This window comes from Belonocnema kinseyi, chromosome 10 (genome assembly GCF_010883055.1).
Source record: "Belonocnema kinseyi isolate 2016_QV_RU_SX_M_011 chromosome 10, B_treatae_v1, whole genome shotgun sequence".
Classification (NCBI taxonomy): Eukaryota; Metazoa; Arthropoda; class Insecta; order Hymenoptera; family Cynipidae; genus Belonocnema; species Belonocnema kinseyi.
In genome coordinates this window covers 84,515,699-84,541,256 of record NC_046666.1, presented here as the reverse complement: position 1 = coordinate 84,541,256, position 25,558 = coordinate 84,515,699, and the positions used below count along the sequence as shown (strand labels likewise).

Sequence of the window (25,558 nt, the reverse complement as noted above, 5' to 3'; positions counted from 1 at the left end):
TTAGATAGTTCAGTGAAAAAAGAACAAATTTCGCTTTAAAAAAATCTAACATACACTTATGGAAAAAATAGTCAAATAAGCAACGGGTACTTGGCATAGAATTGTGTAGTATAGTGATATTTAGTAGAGTAACCAATTACTAAATAATTCACACAAGATGAAACAGTTCTATGGTAAGCCATTTACAACGTAAATTATTCTGGATCCCTTAGGATTACATGCACTATATGTATTGATTAAATCAACCAAAATCTTTTCTTACGCCGTCAAGAAACTTATTTGAATGATCTACAATGCTTTTTTGAATCGAGTAAACTATTTGCTGGTATAAACCAAAATTTTTACTTAGATCAACCAATAACTATGATATAATCAATCATATAAATAAAATGTTGTTCATGCAATCATATATTTTTCTGGATGATGTGGATTTGTATTATACAGACGTTGGTAATAGCCAGTGAATAGGAGTAGGTGATAGCGATGGGGGGCAGGCGAGGAAGAGTGAGCATAGGTAGAATTAATCGACTCTTCCACTTGTGTTTTTGCATTTAATAAGTCATGTTCATAGGTAACAGCTTCTCTGATCTTAAAAATAATGTTTACCTTTTGCGAAAGTTAACTAAGTGTGCAACACGCTGGGGAGATTTACCCTACAGTACCACGCAGCTTGCTTATCTCTCTTGTCTTTGTGGAGTGATGGACAAGTGTGCTTTCCTTCTGGAAAATATTTACTCCTTTCCGATACTAACATTGATTTTCGGACATTATGTTCAGATTTAGAAGAGATGCCTAGGAGGATCAATCGACTTTCTAAAGCCAGAAGCTTCGATGATATATTACAGAAAACGCTGAAACATTTTTTAGAATGTACTGGATGAAAATGCACTGACAATTGAAAATTTTCACTCTAAAATAAAAGTTTCGGGGCTGTGTGTAAACATATACTAAAGGAAATCATGAGTAAGAAAATCCTCACCCAGGAGAATTTATTCTTGTGTGGGAAGTGATCTCTTAGGGCAAGTGCCCGCAGAAATGTTATAGGCTCGAATTTTATTATACAAAGAAAAAAACGAACAACATAAAAAAGATGTATTGAAATAAATATAAGCAATAGATTAGAAAGAGAAATTAATACTATGCATTCGGACATCTGTGGCTATGACACGGAAAAAGAAGCTTTTTTTACAATTTCAGAATGTTTTGTTTTTGTTTTCTTGAAGTAAATATTTTGCTAATGAATGTTAACGCGGTTTTATGGGGAGTTAAGGTAGGTAGAACGGGAAACTTTTTTAAAAACTCGTTATAGAAGTTATTAAATTACACGTCAATAGATCCCTAATAGATATATTTCTGAGCTATCGGAGAGATTATAACACGTAAGTAGTTAAAAAAAATTCAAGAATTCCTCGAATTTTGTACCTTGACTTTAACTCGTGGTATGACCTTAAAGGCTGAGTGGTATGCATTTGAGATTTTTGCCACAATTTCCCAGCTCATGTCAGAAGTTGAAGTCAAGGTAAAACATTTGAGAAATTTTTGAATTAAAAAAACCTTCTTACGTGGTGTATGTTTCACCGGAAATTTTACCCACCAATAAGTAATTTCAAGCATATAACCTTATGATGCAATTAAGTTTGTTGGTCGTAAAACACTTTATAAATACACATACACCACACCCACCTTTGGTCAGCTACGTCAATGCCAAGAATGCAGTGTAAAAGTGGTTCCGTTTCGGTTCATTCGTGTTCGTAGGATGAAATAAGGTTAAATAAGGTGGGGTAAGGGTGAGCCATGCGCGCTCTACCTGCAAGCAAAAGTGAGAATATATTTATGAAATGGCAGCATTATAAATGAAAATAATTAATAAATTATTTAAATCACAACAAGTGGTTGGAACTGTTATGCATATATACTGATAAAAAGGTCTCGCTGATTCAGCTTGTGGGTTCAAAAATTTTGATTTTATTTGTAATATAACACGTTTACTTCTATTAGCGGTAAAACCATAAATGCCTGACTTATTAGAATGTGACAAAATAGCTCATTTATATTACATGTGTGGTATAAAACCAAAATATATTTTTGCTACTATATGCAATGAGTAATTCTGTAAAAGATTTGTCTTGGGGATACATCTATAAAATGTTGACGTTTAGCAATATCCGCTGGATGGCTGATCTATCCGAATCGCTTTGGTTTGTTTCCAACAGGCGCATCTCGCTCACGTGTCCCTTAATTATAAACCAGAATCGAATGAACAGAATACACACTGTACGGTTATATCTCTACCAGAAATAATGTACGTTTAATCTAACTATCAATATGGTTATACCTCATACACGTTCGGATTAGTTTTGAAAAAACAAAAAGTTGTTTGCGCGATGTTCTAATAAAAATTAAAAGTTTTTCTTGGGAGTCATAAATACTCCCATCAAGTTTTATAAAGAAAATTCTTTCTGTCTCCGTATCTTAGATATAGCTAAAAACCACAAAAAGCACATTTTCAAATTTTAATAGCAATTTTTTTTTTAGATTTAAATTATCAATAAAAATAGTTCATAGTAAGTCCATTTATACCTGTAAATTTCTCAAATATTCAAACATATAATGAGAATGTATTTGCAATATGTTGCAAGAATAATATACCAGGAATGTTCACATTCAAAAAAATTTTATGCACTTCGAATTACAAGAAAATATTTAAAAGTGATATGTTGCTCTTTATTTGACAATAAAGTAATTTTCGGTATATAAATGGTGACAAAAAATAATACGAGGCCAGTGGATTTTTACCTCCATACATAAAAATTCATTAATATATAGTTAATAATTAATAATTAATTAATTAAACCAATCATTTTTTGCTATGTGGGCGTCAATCTACTTACTTCGAACTATTTTTTCTGATAATTTATGTACCGAAAATTAATTTTATGGTGAAATAAAGAGCAATTCATCTCTTTTAAATATTTTCTGGTAGCTCAAAGTCAATTAAAGCTATTTCTATTCCAGCATTCCTTGTATATTATTGTTGTAACATTTTGCAAATACATTAACGTGACAAAGTACTCGTAAATAGGGAAAAAGTCAACTCCTGAACATTTCTTTACACTTTAAAGTAAACTAGGGTGGGTAAAAATATTTTGTTTTTGAGTTTTTCAGCTATATATCTACGATGAGGAGACAGGCAGAATTTTTGGGACGAAATTTTAGGGGAGGGTTTTTGACTCCCAAATGGAATTTTCATTGCTGTTGGACATTTGCACAAACCAGTTTTTTCTCGATACGCCCTAGTGTAAAAGCAGCACATATGAATGGGATTTTCTCATAAAATTTGTACGATTTGGCAGTACAACTGAAGTTGTACTTAATATTCACGCTTATATACAGGTACCTATTTTATGATATACTATGTTATTAAATGAATGATATTAGTAAAGTTATTGGCCAAAATTTTTGTACGAGAAGTTTTTGTGAAACTGTGCAAGAATAGGCAGAAAGACTTTATATTTTATAATTGACTTAATTTTAAGCCGTTCATCAAAAAAGTTGAAAGAAAATGAACAAAAATATTGAAAGCGAAAATTGTGGCTATACAAATTTATGTCACTGGTACAAACGTATAATGCATATCACACAATAGACTGAACAATATTATTTATAGCATACACATACTGCAATAATTCTAGGCTTAAAATAACTTTTTTAGTAGTTTAATCTTCATATTTTATATTAAAATCTGAAGTATCAGTCGGCAATGTCATATTTTAGATTCGCAAGCAGTCTTTTCTGGTAGCAAATGTGTATTTGATTGCAGCATAGTGAGGCTAAATCATATATTCTTAGTTAAATGAGGCAATTATTAACTGGTTTTCATGCTTTTATCATCATCTGCATTAAATTTAGAATAACTTTGTCCGGGGCATTTTTTAAAAAACTTATTATTTCTACTATTCAACGAACAAAATAGAAAATATATGAAAAAGCTATAGCCTATTTTTTCAGCCAAGAATCGTTTTAAAACCGGGGGCTGGTTTTTGCTATAGGGACCCTAAGGCGGCCAATCCAAGGGCATGTATACTGGCGAAGGGAGTCAACGTTGTTTCGATGCTTGAGCTATGTTCCACAGACCTGATGGTGATAGTCACGGATCTTAAAGAAATAGGAAGGATTGTCATGGGATCGGCTTACTTTCCATATGACAGCAATACCAATCCAGCCGTGGGGGCACGTACACTGGTGGAATACTGCCAGGTGAGGGGTCTTCCTCTTCTCCTGGGGTGCGATGCTGACTCCCACCACACCCTGTGGGGTAGCACAGACATCAATTCAAGGGGCAAAGACCTATTGGAATACTTATTACTACTCATTTAGATATTATTAATACGGGGAACACCCCGTCGTTTCGTAATACGGTCAGGGAGGAAGTCATTGACATCACTCTCAATACCGGTAGTTTTACAGATAACATCAAGAAGTGGAGAGTCTCAGATGAACCCACTCTCTCAGATCACTCACTGATGGAGTTCGTGTAGGAATCCGCTGTACCTACCGGCCCTAGATGGATCATAAATCCAAGAAGGACGGACTGGGGTCAGTTTTCCACAGAACTAAGAAGTGCACTATCAGTTATGCCCAGGTCAATCAGAGACGTGGATACCCTGGAGATGGCGGCCGAGTTGATCACGGAAGCCATCAAATCCACTTATGAAAGTAATTGTCGGCCTTCGGAACTCCGCAAGGCTAGAGAGATCCACTGATGGAAAGCGAAACTTGAAGAGCTTCGCAGGCAAACCAGAGAGAGGTTCAGATGTGCCAGTTCTGTCAAAACGAAGGAACTGTGGACTTTATTGACATCGATGAGGGATGAGTATAGGAGTGCAACACGCAAGGTAAAGCATGAAAGCTGGACCATTTTTTGCACTGATATCGAGAAAGGAGCAGAGGCGCCAGACTAGACAAGCTGCTTTCTCGAAATCCGGATGCTATTCGCGGGACTCTTAAATTGCCCGGCGGGGGATACTCAGAGTCGGACGGCGATACCTTGGCTCACCTGATCAAGGCACATTTTCCGGGCTTCACAAAGTAGGAGATAGGGGGAGGACACCGCTGACGCAATCAAAGTTGCCTGTGGCCCAACTGGACCCGAAACAACAGCTAGCCAACGAGATTGTGAATCCAGCCAGGTTCAGGTGGGCCCTGAAGTCCTTCAGTCCTTACAAGTCTCCCGGCTTATATGGTATATAGCCAGTCCTCTTACAGAGAGCTGGTGAGATCATCATTGGGCCTTTGGTGAGACTTGCTAGGGCTAGTCTGACATTGGGTTATGTTCGGGCGGTATGGAGGGGTGCTAGAGTAGTCTTTATTCTGTATACTTCACTCAAGGATTTCCTACCCATTAACCTCACATCTTTTCTACTAGAAAAAGTGGAAAGAATCGTGAACAGATATATTCGTGATATGGTCTTGTCAAGTACGCCTCTTCACAAGCAAAAACACGCCTATAGAGCTGGTCATTCGACTGAAATGGCCCTGGGCACTGCAGTTGACCTAATTGAAGGACAACTGAAGCAAAAAGGTGTAGCGATTGGAACCTTCATGGACATTGAAGGAGCCTTTAACTACACCTCTGGAGAGGTGATCAGGGCGGCCATGATCGTACACGGAGTGCCTAGTGCATTCGTGGAATGGACCTGCCACATTTTGGCCAATAGGAATCTATTCACGACCAAGGGTGACACCACTTAATGTGGAACCATTGACTCGCGATGTCCGCAGGGGGGGTGTTCTATCACCCTTGCTCTGCTGCCTGGTGGCGAATGAATTGCTTCATCTACTCACGATTCAGAACCTCCACGTCATAGGCAATGCGGACGATATACTGGTTATCGTTGTGCGGTCAGAATCTGGATGCGCTCTTCGTAGTAATGCAGCAAGCACTAAGAATAGTTGATTCATGGTGTAAGAGGTGTGGCCTGTCAGACAATCTGATTAAGACGGATGCAGTTGTGGTCACCAGAAGGTACAAGTGGGGAACCACGGGTACGTTGAAATTGAGGGGGAAAAACCTCGAAATCAAAGGGCAAGCCAAATATCTAGGGGTCATCCTGGATAAGAAGCTGCCAGGGAACAAGCACGTAGAAAATAAGTGCAAGAAGCTAGTAGCTCTTTTTAATAGCCCATTGGCTCTGTAGTAGAGCTATAGGGAAAAGGTAGGGCTTGAAACCGGAGACACTTATCTGGATCTACACAGCGATTCTGCGACCCAGACTAACCTATGCGGCAGTCGTCTGGTGAACCAGGCTCGAACTTTCTACTGTGAAGTCCCAACTGGAAAGAATCAGGGTACTGGTTCTGAGAGGTATCACTGGTGCCTCGAAGTCGACACCCACGATGGCCCTGGAGGCACTAATAGGTTTGGAGCCGCTCCATCTCACCATAAAAGCTGTTGCTGCGAAGGCGGCCTGGAGACTGAATATGGTAAACTAAACGATAGCAGTACCTCGACAGTTATGCGGATACCAATGAACATCACGAAGAGGCCGATACTGAGCATGCTCAGGGATAAAGTGTCCTCTTGTCACTACCTCCTCGACAAAAAATACCGGGTTAGCCTATCCGCAAAAGAGTAATGGGCTAACGGCGAGGCACACCTGCCCAGTGATGGAGACAACTGGTTTACAGATGGCTCTAGGAACAAAGAGAACGCTGGAGCAGGTGTATACCGTATAAGGAACGGAATGGGCTTCACTATTGCGATGAGGTCCTACGCAACAGTTTTACAATCTAAGATTATGGCCTTGCTCCAGTGAACCTATAAGGCAATGGAGTGCGGCAGAAAAGGAAACATTCGCATCTGCTCAGATAGCAGGGCTGCTCTGAATGCTCTGCATGCCTCTGAATGGAACAACGACTACGTCGCTGCTAGTATGGGAGTGCTTTGAGGCACTGAATAAGCTAACGACAGAAAACCGAGTCACTCTGTTTTGGATCCCTGGACACAGTGGCATCAGGGGCAATGAAATATCGGACAGGTTAGCAAAGCTAGCAGCAAAGGAAAATTTTATTGGACCTGAGCCAGTTGTACGCATTTCCAGCAGGTCGGTCACTAAAGATATTAACAGTTGGCTGGCCGAGGAACATCAGAATAAGTGGGATGCGGTCTCTGGCTGGAGACAGGCTAACACACTCTTGTGCTCAAAGCTAAACCCTCATCGAGCGAAAGAAATATTTAAGCTCGGTAGGAACGAAGTCAAAATCCTAACAGAAATGTTTATAGGACATGGAAACCTCCGGTACCACAGACATAAGATAGGGCTAGAAGAAGATCCCCTCTGTCGTCTATGCGGAAAGGACAATGAGACTTCCACTCATATCCTCTGTCACTGCCCCGCGATTGCAGTGAAACGTGTAACACTCACAGGCGGCTTCTGCATCAGTGAGTCTGAAATATCGGCCAACAGTGTGGCTGCGGTCCTCTCTCTAATGGAGAGGACTTTGGGGCAACGCTTAAGGCTTATAAGTGGACGCAACGGGATCACCCAAGCGTCAGAGGCCGTGACGGTCTCAACCCAGAATATAAGAATAATAACTACGACTGAAAATTCAAAGAATTTTTTTTTGTAACAAGCAAACAAATTTTGTGTGAATTTGCTCACAAATGTCAGAGTGCATTCTTAGAAAGAATTGTAAAATATTGTATTAAATATATTAAAATCGGCTCAAATAATGTTTTTATAAGTTTAATGCCAAGCTAATATAAAATTTGAAAACTTTAACATCGGCATAAAATTGGAGCCCCTAGTGTAATTTGAATATGAAAATTCAATTTGGTCCTACTGTACGCAGTGCACATTTATTAAGTAAAGCGAAAAATATATCTTTCGAAAAGAAGTGTTTTTTCAAGACACATAATTTTTCTTGAGTTCGTTTTTTCATAAAACCATTATATTGTTTGAAATATTAAAAACAAAGACAGTATTTTGGGAAAAATTTTAAATAGCAATAGAAATGTATCTATTGATTTGAAGAAAAAATGATTTTACTGTTATTCTTTAGGACAAAAAATAACGCCTAGGAACAGTGAAAAGCTGAAATTTCATGGTAGCCTTTCGCGAGTTCAATCTAAAGGTAATAGTGATAAAATAGGATTAGATCTGCTTGCTACTTTTGTAAATAGGTGAAGAATTGGTTACTGGTTGGTTTTTCGTTACTTTCAAAAACTCAAGTTTCGAAATAAATTTAAATTATTAAATGGTGACTTTTTAATTTTAAAAAATAGCTTACCCATAATGGTACTTTTGCGCGATATAATGCAAGTAAATAAATTGGAAATTAAAAAAAATTTCTAATGTGCGCATTATAAATCATACTTTTATGTAATCGAAAAGTGGTCATGTAATTGCTGGTATATATAAATTTAAAAAAATGTTAACAAAATTCTAAACCATTAATCATGACAAACAGTTTTTTCATTATACCATTAAGCTATTTTCCTTTCGGGGTAGGCTTTACTGACTCGGGAGGAGATTAATGTGGGGAAGGAGGATTCGGTTTTTTCAGATTTATCTAGAATTCTTGTGTTACTAATTTGAGTAGCGCGTTCGTTTAGCGAAATTGCTCTGACCCAGGTTACTGATTAATCTCTCTAGGAATCACCCCAAGTGAAGAGCTTCACAAAGTCGCCATATAAGGTTCCTCACTCAGGCCCATTGGTATATAAAGTTGTTTTGTATTTTCTTCTCTTCTTCTGTTTTAATTTTATTTTTATATTTCTTTACCAGTCATTTAACTTACCTCTTTCTGTCTCTGTAATCATTTTCTTGTCTATTTCTCTCATCATGGTTAATGTCTGTGATGATTAAAAACCTTAGATACGCTTGCTCCTTTTCATGAGCGGCTGCGCGCATTTCATCATTTCACCATGCATCCGCAGAAGTTTTTCCTACAACCGCAGTACTACACGCTTCAGTCGCACTCCTTACTAAGAAATCCTCGATCATATTTAAAGTGCCCCCTATATTTTCATTGTCTATCACTGCCTTTTAGTGTTTCTCTTCTCTCCGTATCTTTTAAGCGGACCAGCTAACCTTATTGCAAGACAACTGAAGCAGAAAGGCGGTGCAATGGAAACCTTAATGGACATTGAAGGAACCTTTGGTCCCGATCAAATAATTTCTTGATATATTAAAATCTTAAGAAAAGAAACGCCTTTACTAACCTAAATGGTATGCTATTTTCCGCGTTTCGTGATTCATCGCCACCTCCTATATAAATTAACTTTTTTAACCATGTGCACTATTTGTATAAAAAATAACTAATTTGGTTTTTAGAGCTATCACTGTCCAAATTTACTTAAAAATATTTTAGGATTGTATTTTGATGCGGAAAATACTTATTTGTACCGTTTACACCTCAAAACTCACGATAACTGCGACCGTCCCGATTACTGGGACATTTACCTTAGCCTCTTTAACTATTTTAATTTTCTCAGTGCATTCAGTGCATTTTTTCACTGCACTTGTTTTCAATTTTTCCCCATGTTCGTACACTTTTTTGAACACAATTCGACCTTTACATTGCTATTTTTCCTGGGATTTAGGCATTATTATTTTTAGCTAGCAACAAATGGATAGCCTTAAAATAATGAGAAACACACAAGAACAGTAAGAAACATATGGCCGGCATGGCAGATTTAGAAACCTCAGTGCTACCAACAGGCAAATACAAAGCAGCCAGAACTGTGCTATGTGGTCGCACTGACTCCTTTAAAATATGTATTATATTTAGTATTGTAAATGTTAATTTTTTATAATTTCATAACAATTTAGACGTAAAACTATTATTCATATAGAATTTGCATATATACTATTTGTCTTTTGACGTTTCCATGCGCCTAATATGGATTTTAGTTTCATTTATAATATCTGTGATATTTACATAATATTAATTATCTACTGCTCATCTCAATATCATATAAAGCTCAAAAATTATCCTATGAAAAATTCACAAACTTTTTATGATATTGTACCTAGTGTACGTCCTTAATGGTGAGGGGCAATTCACTTTGAAATCAGATGAATCTTTGCCGAAGATTGCATTTGATTTCATATGAGTTTATTTCAGATTTTATAGGATTTCATAGATTGCTTCTTTCTTGTAAGCTAAATGTGATTTAAATAGCGACATGTCACTGACTGCTCTCGACTCCGTCTGACTCTCTTTGATTTCACTCTGACTGTTCGATGATTGCTCGATGATTGTTCGAACGGGACACACTTACGGCCGTACTATATAATGTCAGGGGTGGTTCAGCTAGCGTGGGTACAATGGAGAAGATTATAATTCAACTTTCTTTACGCTAGAAATATATAAATATTAGGAACATATATTTTATAATAATATAAAAGGGTCTTTCATAAATTATTAGGAATTTAATTGTAATACAGTATAGAGCCCACTTTATGTCAGCAATAACTCACGTATTAGGCACATCTTTAAGAGGAGAGAAATGTTTGCATGTCCAGTTTTACAACCATGGCCAATCATGCTTTTACAAGTCGTCCTGTGAATATTGAGCTCTACAGAGAGAGAGACGTGTGTACAACTGCAAGTGATGTACGATATTTAATTCAAAATCAGCCTTTTATGAGACGGCAGGGTCGCCTGAAAAGTGAGCCGTGAATAAATATGACAAAAATAATAATTGCAAAAAAACAGAAATTTCAAAAATTTATTAAAAAAAAAATTGGTTAATCAAACAAAATTTACTTAAGCAAATAATAATTTATTACAAAATAAGTTACTAGTATCTAAATGGCATAGATATTCAATAATAAGCAGCAAAGCTAATTAAATTTTTTTTTAAACTAGAGTTTTATACCTCTTCTTAAGAAAAAGTCACAATTATATAATAAAAAATTGTTTGAACGAATACTAAACGCTTGAAACAAAGATTAATATTCCTAGAAATGAACAATTGCTCTATCAAACATAAAAAATCTACCTTTCAATAAGTAGGTGCAAAAAAATTATTTAAACAAAAATAAATTATTTCAACAATTTGCAATTAGTTGAAAAATACTTAAAACCATCCCAGTTGACTAACAAAAATAATTTATGGCAAAAAAGGGAAAAACAGAGCATTTATGTGTCAATTTTGGGCAAAAATGTCAATTTCATTTTTTTTTTGCATTTTTGGGGCTCGAAAAGAGGGGGATGGGGGGCATAAAAATTTAACATAATTTTATGGCAATAATTGATTAAAGAGTCTCCAAGAAATTCTTAATATCCCCTGCAAGCTAAGTTTAAATCCAGAAACCTGAAACACATTTTTCCCAAAAACCAAAATTTCCCCATGTTAATCTTATGGGATTGCCAGGGTCTTTGCGACAGGTCCTAATAGTAACCGATTTGGCTCAAACTTGAAGGAAATTTTTCTTCCGGCAACCTCACAAAATGGGCGGGAGGAGGGGACATGTCCTCTATTCGAAAGCCGGTTGTTCGAACTACCCTAGTGTGCATCACTAGTCTCAAAATATTTCACAACAATTTCCCAAAGATTTCGAATATTTCATAAAGATTGCAAGGATTTCAAAGATTTGAAACCGGCGTTTACATCAGATTTCAAAATTTTCACAAACATTTCGAACATTTCCAAAAATTGTAAAGCTTTCAAAAGATATCAAATATTTCATAAATATTTCAAAGACGTTAGACTAACAAATCAGGTTTTAACAAATTTAAGAAAATTCTAAAGGTTTCATTGATCTCAAACTAACAAAAAAGGTTTCACAACAAAATTTTAAGCTCAGCATTCACAAATACGTCTGCAAAATTTTCAAAAATTTCAGGTATTTTAAAGATTTCAGGTATTTCAAATATTCCACCAAAATTGAGAATGATTCCAAAAGAATTCACAAAAATGTCAAGATTTCACAAAGATTTTGAGTACTGCAAGAGATTTCAAAGAATTCGCAGAGATTTTAAAAGGTTTCAAAGATGTCATAAATATTTCAAGGATTTCAAAGACGACTTGTGTTCGCAAAAAAATCAGGAATTGTTTTATTTATAGCTCTTTTTTCTTATAAATGGTTGGCCTTGTAATTGTATAATAATATACTTCATTTATAAAAATTTTGTATTAAGTTCAGGGCACATAAAATTTTTGACCCAGCATTGTTATATGTATTACTAGCCGAATGTGAGGCGGAAACGAGGTAATTAAAAAAAAATGAGAAACCTATAGATATTTTTGAATTTAATTAAATTGCAGTTTTGACCTTATTGAAACAGAATATTTTCCTGTTTTTACTTTTAATTTTGAATGTTTCTAAGTCGAGTTATTAAGCACCATGCTGTTTCTCACAATTTTAAAAATTCTCACCATTTAGTATATAAGGAATCTTCAAACCGCTTCCCTCAGCGTGAGTTGCGTGCGATGCGTGTGTTATATGTATATGTTTGTATGCTATGTATGTAAGTATGAATACTAATAATAATAATGATAATGTGCGTATTTATGAGCTATAATTGTGCAGTATGAGTTGTTGGAGTTTCAGGACGGGTTACGAACTTGTCGTTTTCGTATTTTCGACCGCCACATTTTCTTCGAATGACTCATAATTTTGAGCATAGTCTTTAGCAAATTTCGGAATTCTCTCTTTCAAAATGTAAAAGATTATACTAAACTGTAATAGCGGTTTTCACGTATTTTGTAACTAAATTTCTATGGGTTTACGATGACACAGCCACACAAAAAAATAAAAGTGTGCGGATCTGGTAACAGGAAACACGTATTACTATGGATTTTAGGGCGCTGAATTCAAATTCGGTATCAAAAATCACCCATCATGTCATGGTTGAGCAATAACCTCAAAAAATGACAAAAAATCATGCACTGAGGCCAATAAATTTCAAAATAATTCCAGTGATGCAAATTTTCACTTTAAAAACATGTCGACAACTGTGAAGGATCAATGCTTACCTGATATCAACTTATTTAACATAACTTTACCCAACAGAACCTGACCTCACCTAACCTGAATTAACAGAAATTTATTAAACGACACCTAAAGCTCTGGAAGCATATTTTCCCAGTAGCAAATGTGTGCTACATCGAATGGGTCAACTCGAGCCTAACCTAGAAATAAATCTCACCTAGCCTAACCTAACCTAACCTCACGGAACACAATTAAACTGATTGTGTTGTTCCGTTATGTTTGCGGTACCGTTTCATTCAGCTTCGGCTTAACCTACATAAAGGTTGAACCTATCCTAACCTAACAAAACCTGACCTAACCTAACCCAACCTAACTTAACTTCAAGTAACACAATTAAACTCATTGTGTTGTTCCGTTGTGTTTGCGGTACCGTTTCATTCAGCTTCGGCTTAACCTAAATAGAGGTTTAACCTATCCTAACCTAACAAAATCTGAACTAACATAACGTATCCGAATGAAATTCAACCACACGTGTAGCTATGTAAGCGTACGGTTCTCAGTCCTAAATGTGTGCTACATTTAATAGGTTAACTCCATCTTAACCTACAAAGGAATCTAACTTAACAGAACCTAACGAAAATTTGCTTAACGCAACACAACTAAACTTAAGTGTTCCCATTGTAACACAATAAAATTCATTTCATTGTACTACAGGTGGTTAAAAATTTAGACGCACATTACTCATTTGAAGAAACTTAGAACTACAAGTAGAATTGACCACATTTCAATTACCCTGACAATGTTTGTATCAATTAAAATGTAGAACTGAAACTTAAACATGCAAATGAATCAGAGTTTTATTCCAAAATTTTTTCTCTCTGCTTTTCTTAAACTTTCAGGATATACTTATACTATCTTTCGTGTTTACATTTTATCTTGCTTTTTATCGTAATTAGATTGATTTATAGACCTACTTCAGTCTACTTTCTGCCTGCTATTACGTGTCCTTTTTTCTTCGAAGGAACGACGCAAAAGGTTACGCTTACGTTTAAGACCTACATTCGTTTCCCTTTTCAACATCCAGCAAAAACCAGCCATCATGACCTCGTCCCATCTACCCTGATATCGTTGTTCCATCACCTTTATGTCTCGATGAAAACGTTCCCCTTGTTCTTCGCTGAAATCAACAACATTTTCTGGAAACTTATCCAGATGGGAATCTAGAAAGTGAAGTTTTAAATTCATCAAGCAGCCTAACTTTTTGTAGTTTCTTATAATTTTCGCAACAATATTTTCGTAGTCTGAACCTTTTTTGTTACCGAGGAAATTTGCGTTTACTGCTTTAAAACTTTCCCAAGCGTCCATTTCAATTTTCGTCATGTGGCTCACGAAATTAGTATTTCTTGTCAATATTTGAATCAGTGGTCCATCAAAGATTCCTTCTTTCAATTCAGCGTCTGAAATATTAGGGAATTTAAGGGATATCTACTTACAGCAAAAAGCGATTACGAAACTCCAGTCATTTACTGCTATTAATGTCACAATATGAAAGTACGCAAGAACAGGGTTGCCAGCGTAATCGGTTAGGTTAGGTCAGGTTTTTTTAGGTTAGGACAGGTTTGACCTCTTTGCAGGTTAAGCCCAAACTGATTCAAATGGTACCGCAAACACAAAGGGACAACACAATCAGTTTAATTGCGTTTCGTGAGGTTAGATTAGGTTAAGCTAAGTTAGATTTATTTCTAGGTTAGGCTCGAGTTGACCTATTCGATGTAGCACATATTTGCTACTGGGAAAATACGAGGTGTGTTCAAAAAGTAAGGTGACTTTTCAATTTTCGCGGGCTACGTACATTCAAGTTAAAAAATTTTTTTTGTTACGTTGGTACACTCGTCACGATCATATGTTCACAGTTTTGAGTATATAGCTCGTGTTGTTTTTCTGGCAGAGGCATAAAAGGTTAGAAGGGTTTGGTGTGCTCGGTGATTTTCTTTTTTCGAAAAAAATGGAGCAAAGAGTTTGCCTTAAATTTTGTGTGAAAAATGTAATCCAGTGCTCTAAAACTCTTGAAATGTTGACAGTTGCATACGGTGAGTCTACTCTAAGTAAGAAAAATGTGTATAAGTGATACAAGCTGTTCCAAGAAGACCGAGAGGATATCGAAGACGAACCTCGCCCTGCACGTCCCAGCACGTCAACAACAGATGAAAACGTTCAAGCAGTGGAAGAAATGGTGTAGAAAAATCGTCAAATTACCATCAGAGAAGTTTCTGAAGATGTTGGCATATCGGTTAGCTCATGCCATGCCGTTTGCGAGAGGCGATATGCAAAAAACGTCCGGAACTTTGGAAAAACAATTCGTGGCTTTTGCATCACGATAATGCACCTGCTCATTCATCGTTGCTTGCGAAAGATTTTCTAATGGAAAACAGCACCACAGTCATGCCTCAGCCTCCATATTCACCGGATTTGGCCCCCAGTGACTTTTTTCTTTTCCCAAAACTGAAGAGACCCATGAAAGGACATCGATTTTCAACGATTGAGGAGATAAAAACTGCATCGCTGAAAGAATTCAAGGCTATTCCACAAAATGATTATCAGAAGTGCTTCGATGATTGAAAAAAGCGTTGGCACAAGTGTGTTATATCTGAGGGGGATTAGTTTGAAGGGGACACAATAAATATTGAGGAATAAATAAATTTTTTTGAGAAAACCATAAAGTCACCTTATTTTTTGAACACACCTCGTATGCTTCCAGAGCTTCACGTGTAGTCCAATAAATTTCTGTTAATTCAGGTTAGGTGAGATCAGGTTCTGTTGGGTAAATTTGTGTTAAATAAGTTGATATCAGGCAAGGGTTGATCCTTCACAGTTGTCGACATGTCTTTAAAGTGAAAATTTGCATCACTGGCATTATTTTAAAATTTATTTGCCTGAGTACATGATTTTTCGTTATTTTTTGAGGTTATGGCTCAACCATGACGTGATGGGTGATTTTTGATACCGAGTTTGAATTCAGCGCCCCAAAATCCATAGGAATACTTGTGTCTTGTTACCAGAACCGCACACTTTTTTTGTGTGACTGTATAATATCACAGTTCAGCACTTACTGAAAATATTAGATTCAGATCTAAGAATAAAGGAGCACATTGTCTTCCAATCAACATAAAAAACTAAAGGAACTGTAGGTAGTAATGCCTCGTCCCTAAGTACAGGATGTATCTCCACTCTCGGTGCTGCATTCTGCGCGGAGCTGGATAAATCACCATCCTCATATATCGACTTCATTTAAGCCTTAAATCACTATTTAATAATGAAGAAATCTAATTCAGTAATGCTGTTCGTGAACTATTAGTGACATTAAAGTATGCTGTTATATAATAGTTGCAAATAATTATTTTTTCTTAGAACCAACATTTTTTTAAAAAATAAATCCAGTTAAACAGATAATGATTTTTGATTACCAAAATCATGAATATAATTTTGATTCAACTATGTCAACTTAGTAAATGAAAACTTAGTTTGATTAAGAAGAGGTCTTAGGTTAATTAAAATTATGATGCAGTGCACCACCACCAGTTACGCTGCTTTTCATATAGTTGTAACCACGCTTCACCTATTAAATCTTGCTTTCTCCTAAATCAAGGTAAGCAAACGATCAAAAATGCATGAGGAAGGACGAGAAAAAATGGAGAAGGAGGAGGAGAAGAAGAATTCAGTAATTATGTAGTTAAGACAAGCAGGTAGTGAAAATATTGGATTCAATCATTATATCATCTCAATTGTATGTTGTGTGGCATTTAAATGTGCAAATAAAAGAAGCGCAACAGCTTTAAAATAACAAAAAGCTTAAAGAAACTGTAGGTAACACCTTGTTTATGCCTACTATGTGTATCTCCATTCTTTGTACTGCACTCTGCGATGAGCTTAATAAATCTAGTTAAATAGATAAGAAGTTGTTTCTAATAGAATCGTGAACATACTTTTTTCTTAACTATGTCAACTTAGTAAACGAAAATTTAGTTTGATAAACAAGAGATCTTTGGTTTACAGAGATTATCATAGAGTGTGCCACAATCAGATATGCTGCTTTTATCATAGTTGTAACCACGTTTTTTCTCCTGTTGAATCTTGAACTATTCTAAATCAAGTTAAATAAGGTCTTAAAATATATGTAGAAGAATGAGAAAATAATATAGGGGGTTTAGGAGGTTGAGGAGAATATGATAATGATTTATTTAAGGTAAATAGACTGTGAAAATATTAGATAGAACGATAACTTATACTAAATCTTCTGTTTTATAAGCTAATTTCCTAAACTACAGTTAACTCAGGTGAGGGAATCAATAAATACACATACATTTTTAAAAATTAAATTTATTTACCTTATTTCGTCACAATAAACGTATAAAAATTATATATAGAATTTTGAAACTGATTGCTTAGTTTGTACAGTGTTGGTTCCATTCCATCAATGTTAAAAAATATTAATGACAAAGAATATTGAATAATTAATCTCAAAATGTCAATCACATTGAACTAGTTTCTAAACCAAAAGAATTATTCAATAATACCAACCTCTCGCATTTCATTAAAAATTGGAATAATTTCGTATACATTATTTACCTTTCAAGCTAGTTAATCTTGTAAAAAAAAGCGCAATCAATCGACAACGTTATTGGGATCTTCCCAGTAATCTAGCATTTTAGATTCTGCTTTTGCTTTTATTTTATATTCTGAGGAAAGGTCCCTTTCAGCATCATCTTCCTCCTCATCATAGTCATTAACATGCTCATTAACATCCTCATCATGATTTTTTATTACGTATGAAGAACTGTCATAATGACCAAATTCTCCTTCTGACTCTACTTTTTGATTCTTCACAAGCGGTTCCACTTCATCTTTAGATTTATGAGTAATGCACGATAGATTCCTCAGTGGAGAGAATTGTGGTTTCCATGCTTCCTAAATAGCTTGTTTCTGGCCCAATTTGAAAATCTTATGCTTTTGAGGAATTACTTTCCTCTCCTTATCTGTCTCACTCAGATTCTTGCATTGGCCTTAAACTTCGAGTTACCTTTGAAATTTGGTGAAAATCTCTTTCATCATGCTTATGATTCTTGGCTGAGCAAGAGTATTTCTCATGTCTTTTTAAATTATCAAATCTTGAGTAAGTTCTGGAACAATTTGAACAGGTGCTAGTGATCTTGCCACTAACACAGTAAAAATGGCTGTTTATGCATAGAATCTGAGTTTATATCCTCCTCCTCCCCCGCTCCTCCCCCTTCTTCTCCTCCCCGTATCCATCTTCATTTTTCAGCTTCTCTTTCGTCACCTCATCCTTTTTCAACTCCTCTTCCAAACTGCTTCATAATCTTAATTAACCTAAGACCTCTTCTTTAGGTATTATACAGCTGAATTCAGAAAAAGAGCTATACACGCGAAGAACAATTGAAGACGGAGCAACTTTATGTCGATTAACTGAATGCATGTGAGGGTGTCCAACCTATCGAATTTCTTTATTCTTTCATACTTTCAGGACTCTACTTCATAAACGAAATAGATAAAAATTCTGAAATTTTCACAGAATCTCTGCATTGCGTCCTTCTACCGTGTCAGATTTTTTGAAAAAAATGGTAAAAACTGTTTAGGCGTTATGCTAAAATATGTTACATTTCCAATACCTTGGGATAGGCCGATAGGATGCCGGGATAGGATGCGATTTTGGATTTCACTTATCTTCACTTCGAAATGTTCAGCCCTTTCATAACTAGAACAAACTTTAGATAACGCTCTAATAAATCTACAGTCCTAATTTCGAAAAAAAAATCGCAGAAAACAATTTTATCCGTATAATACCTTAATTAAACTTAGTTTTTATTTTCTAAGTTGACATTGTTGAATTAAAAGTATGTTCATGATTTTCTTAAACAGAAATAATTAGCTATTTAACTGGATTTATTTAACAAAAATTAAATGTTGGTTCTAAGAATAAAATAATTACTTGCAACTATTATATAACAGCATACTTTAATGTCACTAATACTTCACGGGCAGTATTATTGAATTAGATTTCTTCATTATCAAATATTGATTTAAACCTTATATGAAGTCGATATATAAGGATGGTGATTTATTCAGGTCAGCGCAGAATGCAGCAACGAGGCACAGTGGTCCGGAATAGGAATGTACTGTTCATAATCGCACACAGTTCGTATTTTTTAACTGATTTTAAAGTTTCTTCTTTAGAAATGCGCAGCAATTAATTTTTAAGAGAGTTGTGGTTTGCTTTTTTTAAAATGTTTTCCACAGAGCAACAATATATAAACAAATATAGTGACAAAATTGACCATTTTAGCTTTGTTAATTTTTATCTCAAGAAAAAATACAGATAGAAACTCACTATCAGCCGGAATTATTGCCCATGCATTCATAGAACATGATTAATTTTAATAATATTTAACTTAATTACTATAAAAAATTTTTATAAACAAATTCTTATTATTGTTTTTTTCTCATAGAAAAAATAGTTTATTTTACGCTAGCTGCTAATATTTTTCATAAGAGTCATAATTTGTAACAAAAAACTTAGCATGAGTTAACAAATATTGTTTTTATAAACATTTCTATAAAAAAATTCTTTCTAAATGACTTTTTCTTATAGCTGAATTGATTTTTCTGAACAAAAGTGATTCACAATTGTCTTTAAAGCCATTTATATACTTTAAGCTTTATCAAACATAAGCAATATAGATTGTTTATAACAATTTAGTTAAACAAGTCTCCTAATCGGCCGTTTCCTTGTAGAAAAAAATGATTTTTTCTTCAATAATTATTAGAGTGACATTTATTGCAGTGACTAACCAACGAAATTAAATAAAAAATAATTTATATGATTGTTATAAACAATTTTTTTAACAAAACTATGATCTATTTTTTTAGATGCAGAAAGGACGGTTTTCCATTGAAATTATCCGACAGTAAACTAACAGTGATTCCAAAATTGGATATGGGACATTAAATAATAATTTGCGTAAATGTTAATAACAATTTTTAAACAATGCGTGACAATCTGCGGTTGGTCGTAGAAAAAAGTTATTTTTTCTTCAATCCTTTTTGTGATAATCTTATTTGTGTTATTGAATCAATGAAACTATTGATACTTATAATAATAATAATGAGATTATCATAAGAAACTTCAAATGAATAAATTACGATTCAGAACCCGAATCATTTTTAGATTCGAATTGTTGGATGGATAAGTTAAATAAATTTATAAATATATTGGATGGATATAAATATGTTGGATGTAAAAGTTTGAACAGCTCTCACTGATACTCCATCATCTTCTACTTGCTACAATTGCAAAGCGACACCATCACAAATGAATGATCTAGAGCGTGTAAAGCAGAAGAAAGAAATTGTATCCAGCTTAGAATTTGGTCTTTCTACTTTGCATGCCTAGATTAGGTTCATATTGTGTATACTACATATTGCTTATCGGTTACAAATCTGCAAATGGAGCATATGCAAGAAAGAGGATAAAGAAACTATAAAAGAAGCTAAGAAAAGAATTTGCAACGAATTTCAAAAGAAGATGGGGTTAATAATTGATCAATCAAGCCAAGGATCTGGCAACTCTAATTGTGGTAATACGGCTCGTAGGTTTTTCTCGAATGTTGATCAAGTGTCAGAAATAACTGGAGTAAATAAAGAACTCATTAAAATGTTTAGAAACATACAACAAATGTTAGAAGCAGAAAAATTCCTCTTCTCTTTTTCAACGAGTATGCTTTTAGGACAGCAAAACTGTATTCATAAAATACTGCTACATAGGGGAAAAGTTATGGAGAATTTTATGCTGCCAATTGGCATGTATTCCGAAGAAGCTTCTGAAACTAGGAACAAGGATATCAAGTACATTCGACAGTTCAACTCACGAAATCTCTCGATTTCATACTATGCACGACCTAATTCACAAACTCCTTGAGTCCTCAGATCTTTTCATTGCATCCTTGAAGCCTAAATGGGAAAAAGTTGAACTTGATCAAGAACAATAAAACAATTAGAATCTATCAATGATTCAAGTTCTGAATCGTAATTTATTTATTTTTAGTTTTTTATAATAATCTCATTATTATTATAAGTATCAATTTTTTCATTGATTCAATAATACAAATAAGATTATCACAAAAATAATTGAAGAAACAATAACTTTTTTCTACGACCAACCGCAGATCGTCACGCATTGTTTTAAAATTGTTATTAACAATTATGCAAATTATTATTTAATGTCCCATATCCAATTTTGGAATCACTGTTAGTTTATTGTCGGATAATTTCAGTGGAAAACCGTCCTTTTTGCATGTAAAAAAAGTAAATCATAGTTTAGTTACAAAAATTGCTTATAACAATCATATAAATTATTCTTTATTTAATTTCGTTGGTTAGTCATCGCAATAAATTTCACTTTGATAATTATTGAAGAAAACAACATTTTTTTTTACGACGAAACGCCCGATTAGGGTTTAAAGACACTTGTGCTTTAAAGACAATTGTGAATCACTTTTATTCAGAAGAATCAATTCAGCTATGAGAAAAACTTGTTTATAAAGAATTTGTTTGTAGAAATGTTTATAAAAACAATAGTTGTTAAGTCATGCTAATTTTTTTGTTACAAATTATGACTCTTACGAAAAAATATTAGCAACTAACGTGAAATAAACGATTTTTTCTATGATAAAAAAATACTGATAAGAATTTGTTTATAAAAATTGTTTATAATAATTAAGTTAAATATTATTAAAATTAGTTATGTTCTATGAATGCATGTGCAATCATTCCGGCCGATAGTGAGTTTCTATCTGTATTTTTTCTTCAGATAAAAATTCACAAAACTGAAATGGTCAATTTTGTCACTATATTTGTTTATATATTGTTTCTATGTGAAAAAAATTAGAAAAAAGCAAACCACAATTGTCTTAAAAATTAATTGCTGAGAATTTCTAAAAAAAAAACTTTTAAATCGGTTAAGAAATAAGACCTGTGGGCGATTATGAACACTAAATTCCTATTCCAAACCACTGTGCGAGGGTGGAAATACATAAGTAGTTAGGAACGAGGCATTACTACCTACAGTTTTGGTGTTGATTGGACGACAATGTGCTCCTTTATTTTTACATTTATATTTAATATTTTCAGTAACTGCTGAACTGTAATATTATCGTATCCTCCTCCTTCTCCTCATCAACATCGTATATTTACAACTAGAAGCAAAGTCGGGGTATCTGATTGTGGCGCACTCGATGAAAATCTTGGTGAACCCAAGTTCTCGTTTTAGGGAAAGGAAGTTGCATTTGTTAAGTTGAAACAGTTGAATCAATTATACATTCATTATTCTGTTAACTTGAAATCCTGGCTCCTTTAAATGGATTTACATAACTACAATTTAAAACAAACTGTTGGTTTTAAGAAAATCCAAGATTTTCAGCTGTTATACATAATAGTGCATTTTAATATACGTATTCAATACTACACACTCAATGTTTGATTCACAGTTTCCCTGTCTTAAATATAATACGGCTGAATCTTTTTTTTTTTTGTTATTTATGATGCTTTATTTTAATATTTAAAGCAAGTATATAATATTGAAAAACGCAAAAATGTAATGCAACATTAAAAATAACGTTGAAGTTGTTTACGAAAAAATTGCGTAATGTTTTGGTTTTCACGATCTCTGAACTAAATTATGTAGATAGAAAGCAATATATTATCCTCTATTTTTAAACTATATTATTATTGTAGTTTTTAATTCTTTTATATCACTACATTTTTATTTAAGTGTTCCAGAAAGTAAATGTTCATGTCATCACTGTATCATTTTTTCCTATGTTTAGTTTACACTACCTTACACTAAATTTTATTATGGTTGAATTTATTTTTATCATTCATGATACTTTATTGCAATGACGTAAATTCTAACAAGAGCTTTATAAAAGATCTCCTAAGAATCTGTTGGCATTGTTCAAAATTCATGCAAAAATTTGTATATGATGTAATTCATTTTGATGAAGCTTGCTGTGAGATTTCTAATTGGTTTTGAGTCGCTAAATCGCAAACTCTTCTATCGTCTTGCAAATTTTATAAAATTATTTTTGTATTTGAAATATTTTTAATAAATACCTCTCTCTACATCTCTTTTTCTCTCTAAACTATACATGTTGCATATCATTTACCATCTTTATCTAATAATATATCTCCCTCTTTGCCTAATTGTTCTAGAAGGTTCTAAGTTATAATCGATACTTCCGGATACAATTTTTTAACATCGCAAAATTCAATGCGTCTTTTACAAACAACTTGAAGTTGTTCATGAAAAATTGCAGAGTAAAATTTGATGATGATGTCAATAGGTTTAAAAGATTATGGAAGCATAGCATGAACCACTACATCTGTAGAATATCGGTAAGGTAGGTTTCTATGGACTGGTTCGACTAAATTTAGATTTCAAAGTTCCAGAAAGTAGGTGTTCACTTGATCACTTTTTCCAATTTTTGATTCACAGTTTCATTGCATTAAATTTTAATACTGCTGAATTTATTTTTGTTATTTATGAGGCTTTATTTTAATCTTTGAAGTAAGTAAATTGAATCTTTTCTAACACATTACTCTATTCATTGAAAATAACCTTGAAGTTCTTTATGAAAGAATTGCGTTGTAAAATTTTCTGATTAGGTCATTTATGTCAGAAGATTCAGCATCATAGAAAAAAATTTCAACGCAGAATTGAATCGTCCTAGATTTTCTATAGTCTATATTATAAAGTAGCCTTAGTAGATGATTGAAAAATGCAAATATTTTATTACATTAATTTGTTGTATTTTTTAAAATTTTATTTTAAATCTTTAACGTGTAATAGGAAAAAAACTGACCTTTCTAAATGAGAACTGAAAAAGCGGGAATATATCTATAGAAAAAAAGGCATGCGATTTTAGCTGAAATATCCTTGCATGACACAAGGAGCGATAAGCGCCGGGCAGTGTACGCTTGATCCATAATATAAAATCTCTAAACGATATTGTCGATTTCTATTGTCACAATACTCGATTTCATTGCTATATGCGTGCGACGCGAGGCGTCAGTCGGTTAGACAGCATTGAAAAATATTGCAAAGATTGGACGATTGCTCGTTCTTTGATAGCTACACGCGCGCGGTAGAGCGAAAATATCTTTGGACAGAGGCATCCGTGAGTTAGATAGTAATGGTACGTTACACGTGTTTTCTTTAAATTGATGATCCCAACGTAGTCCGGGAGCCACAAACCGTTTAGTTCGCGGAAATAAGTCCCCGGAATTTTTTAAATGGATATTGTGCAGAATGGTCTCCTGAATCCAACGGTATGAGATGCTTTCGTGAACTGACGGTCGTTCTCGAGATATTGTTAATTAAACATTTTTACATAACTTATGCTATATCTTGGAAAATTATCGACATATTAGAAATTTTTTTTTTTAAACTGTTAGGTCTAATTGAAATAAAGAGTTTTTGTCATGTGCAGTTTTTTGTCTGCCTCATAGTTTTTTCAAAAAACGCAAAAAAAGTATAATATAGTAATCTATTTTTATGCATTGTTTATGGGTCTTTTGAAGATTTGTCTTCAGAACTAGTTTAATTGTGTTAAGACGCATGAAATTTCTTTGACAAATTTTTGCATCTGATTGATAGTTTATATAAAAAAAAACCGCAAACAAGATTTGCAACAAGGTTTCTTTAAACCCGATTGTAGCCGACATTTATTAATATTTCCACACTTTGTTTTCTCATTCTGCTAAAGAAATTATAGAGGGAAAAAGTTTGTCTAAGACTTTTTCCCGTATCTCGAATAACACAGTCACAAAAAAAGTGTGCGGATCTGGTAACAAGACACAAGTATTCCTATGGATTTTGGGGCGCTAAATTCAAATTCGGTATCAAGAATCACCCATCACATTATGGTTGAGCCATAACCTCAAAAAATGACGAAAAATCATGTACTGAGGCAAATAAATTTCAAAATAATGTCAGTGATGCAAATTTTCACTTCAAAAACATGTCGACAACTGTGAAGGATCAACCCTTGACTGATATCAACTTATTTAACAAAACTTTACCTAACAGAACCTGACCTCACCTAACCTGAATTATCAGAAATTTATTGAACTACACGTAAAGCTCTGGAAGCATATTTTCCCAGTAGCAAATGTGTGCTACATCGAATTGGTCAACTCAAGCCTAACCTAGAAATAAATCTAACCTAGCTTAACCTGACCTAACCTAACCTCACGAAACACAATTAAACTGATTGTGTTGTCCCGTTGTGTTTGCGGTACCGTTTGAATCAGCTTGGGCTTAACCTGCAAAGAGGTCAAACCTATCCTAATCTAAAGGAATCTGACCTAACCTAACCTAACTGAACTTCACGTAACACAATTAAACTCATTGTGTTGTCCCGTTGTGTTGGCGGTACCGTTTTATTCAGCTTCGGCTTAACCTACATAGAGGTTTAACCTATCCTAACCTAACAAAACCTGACCTAACCTAATCTAGCCGAATGAAATTCAACCACACGTGTAGC

At 34.3% G+C, this 25,558-nt stretch overlaps 1 long non-coding RNA gene across 1 annotated transcript in view; it reads right to left on the bottom strand.

Annotated features, from left to right (window-relative positions):
- Positions 1-612: 612 nt before the first annotated feature.
- Positions 613-25,558, bottom strand: part of LOC117181923 — a 57,082-nt gene continuing 32,136 nt past the window's right edge. The window contains exons 2-3 of the long non-coding RNA XR_004468213.1: positions 1,684-1,807; positions 613-851 (exon numbers count right to left, since the gene is read on the bottom strand). This is a non-coding gene — a long non-coding RNA (uncharacterized LOC117181923). The remainder of the gene's footprint in view (positions 852-1,683; positions 1,808-25,558) is intronic.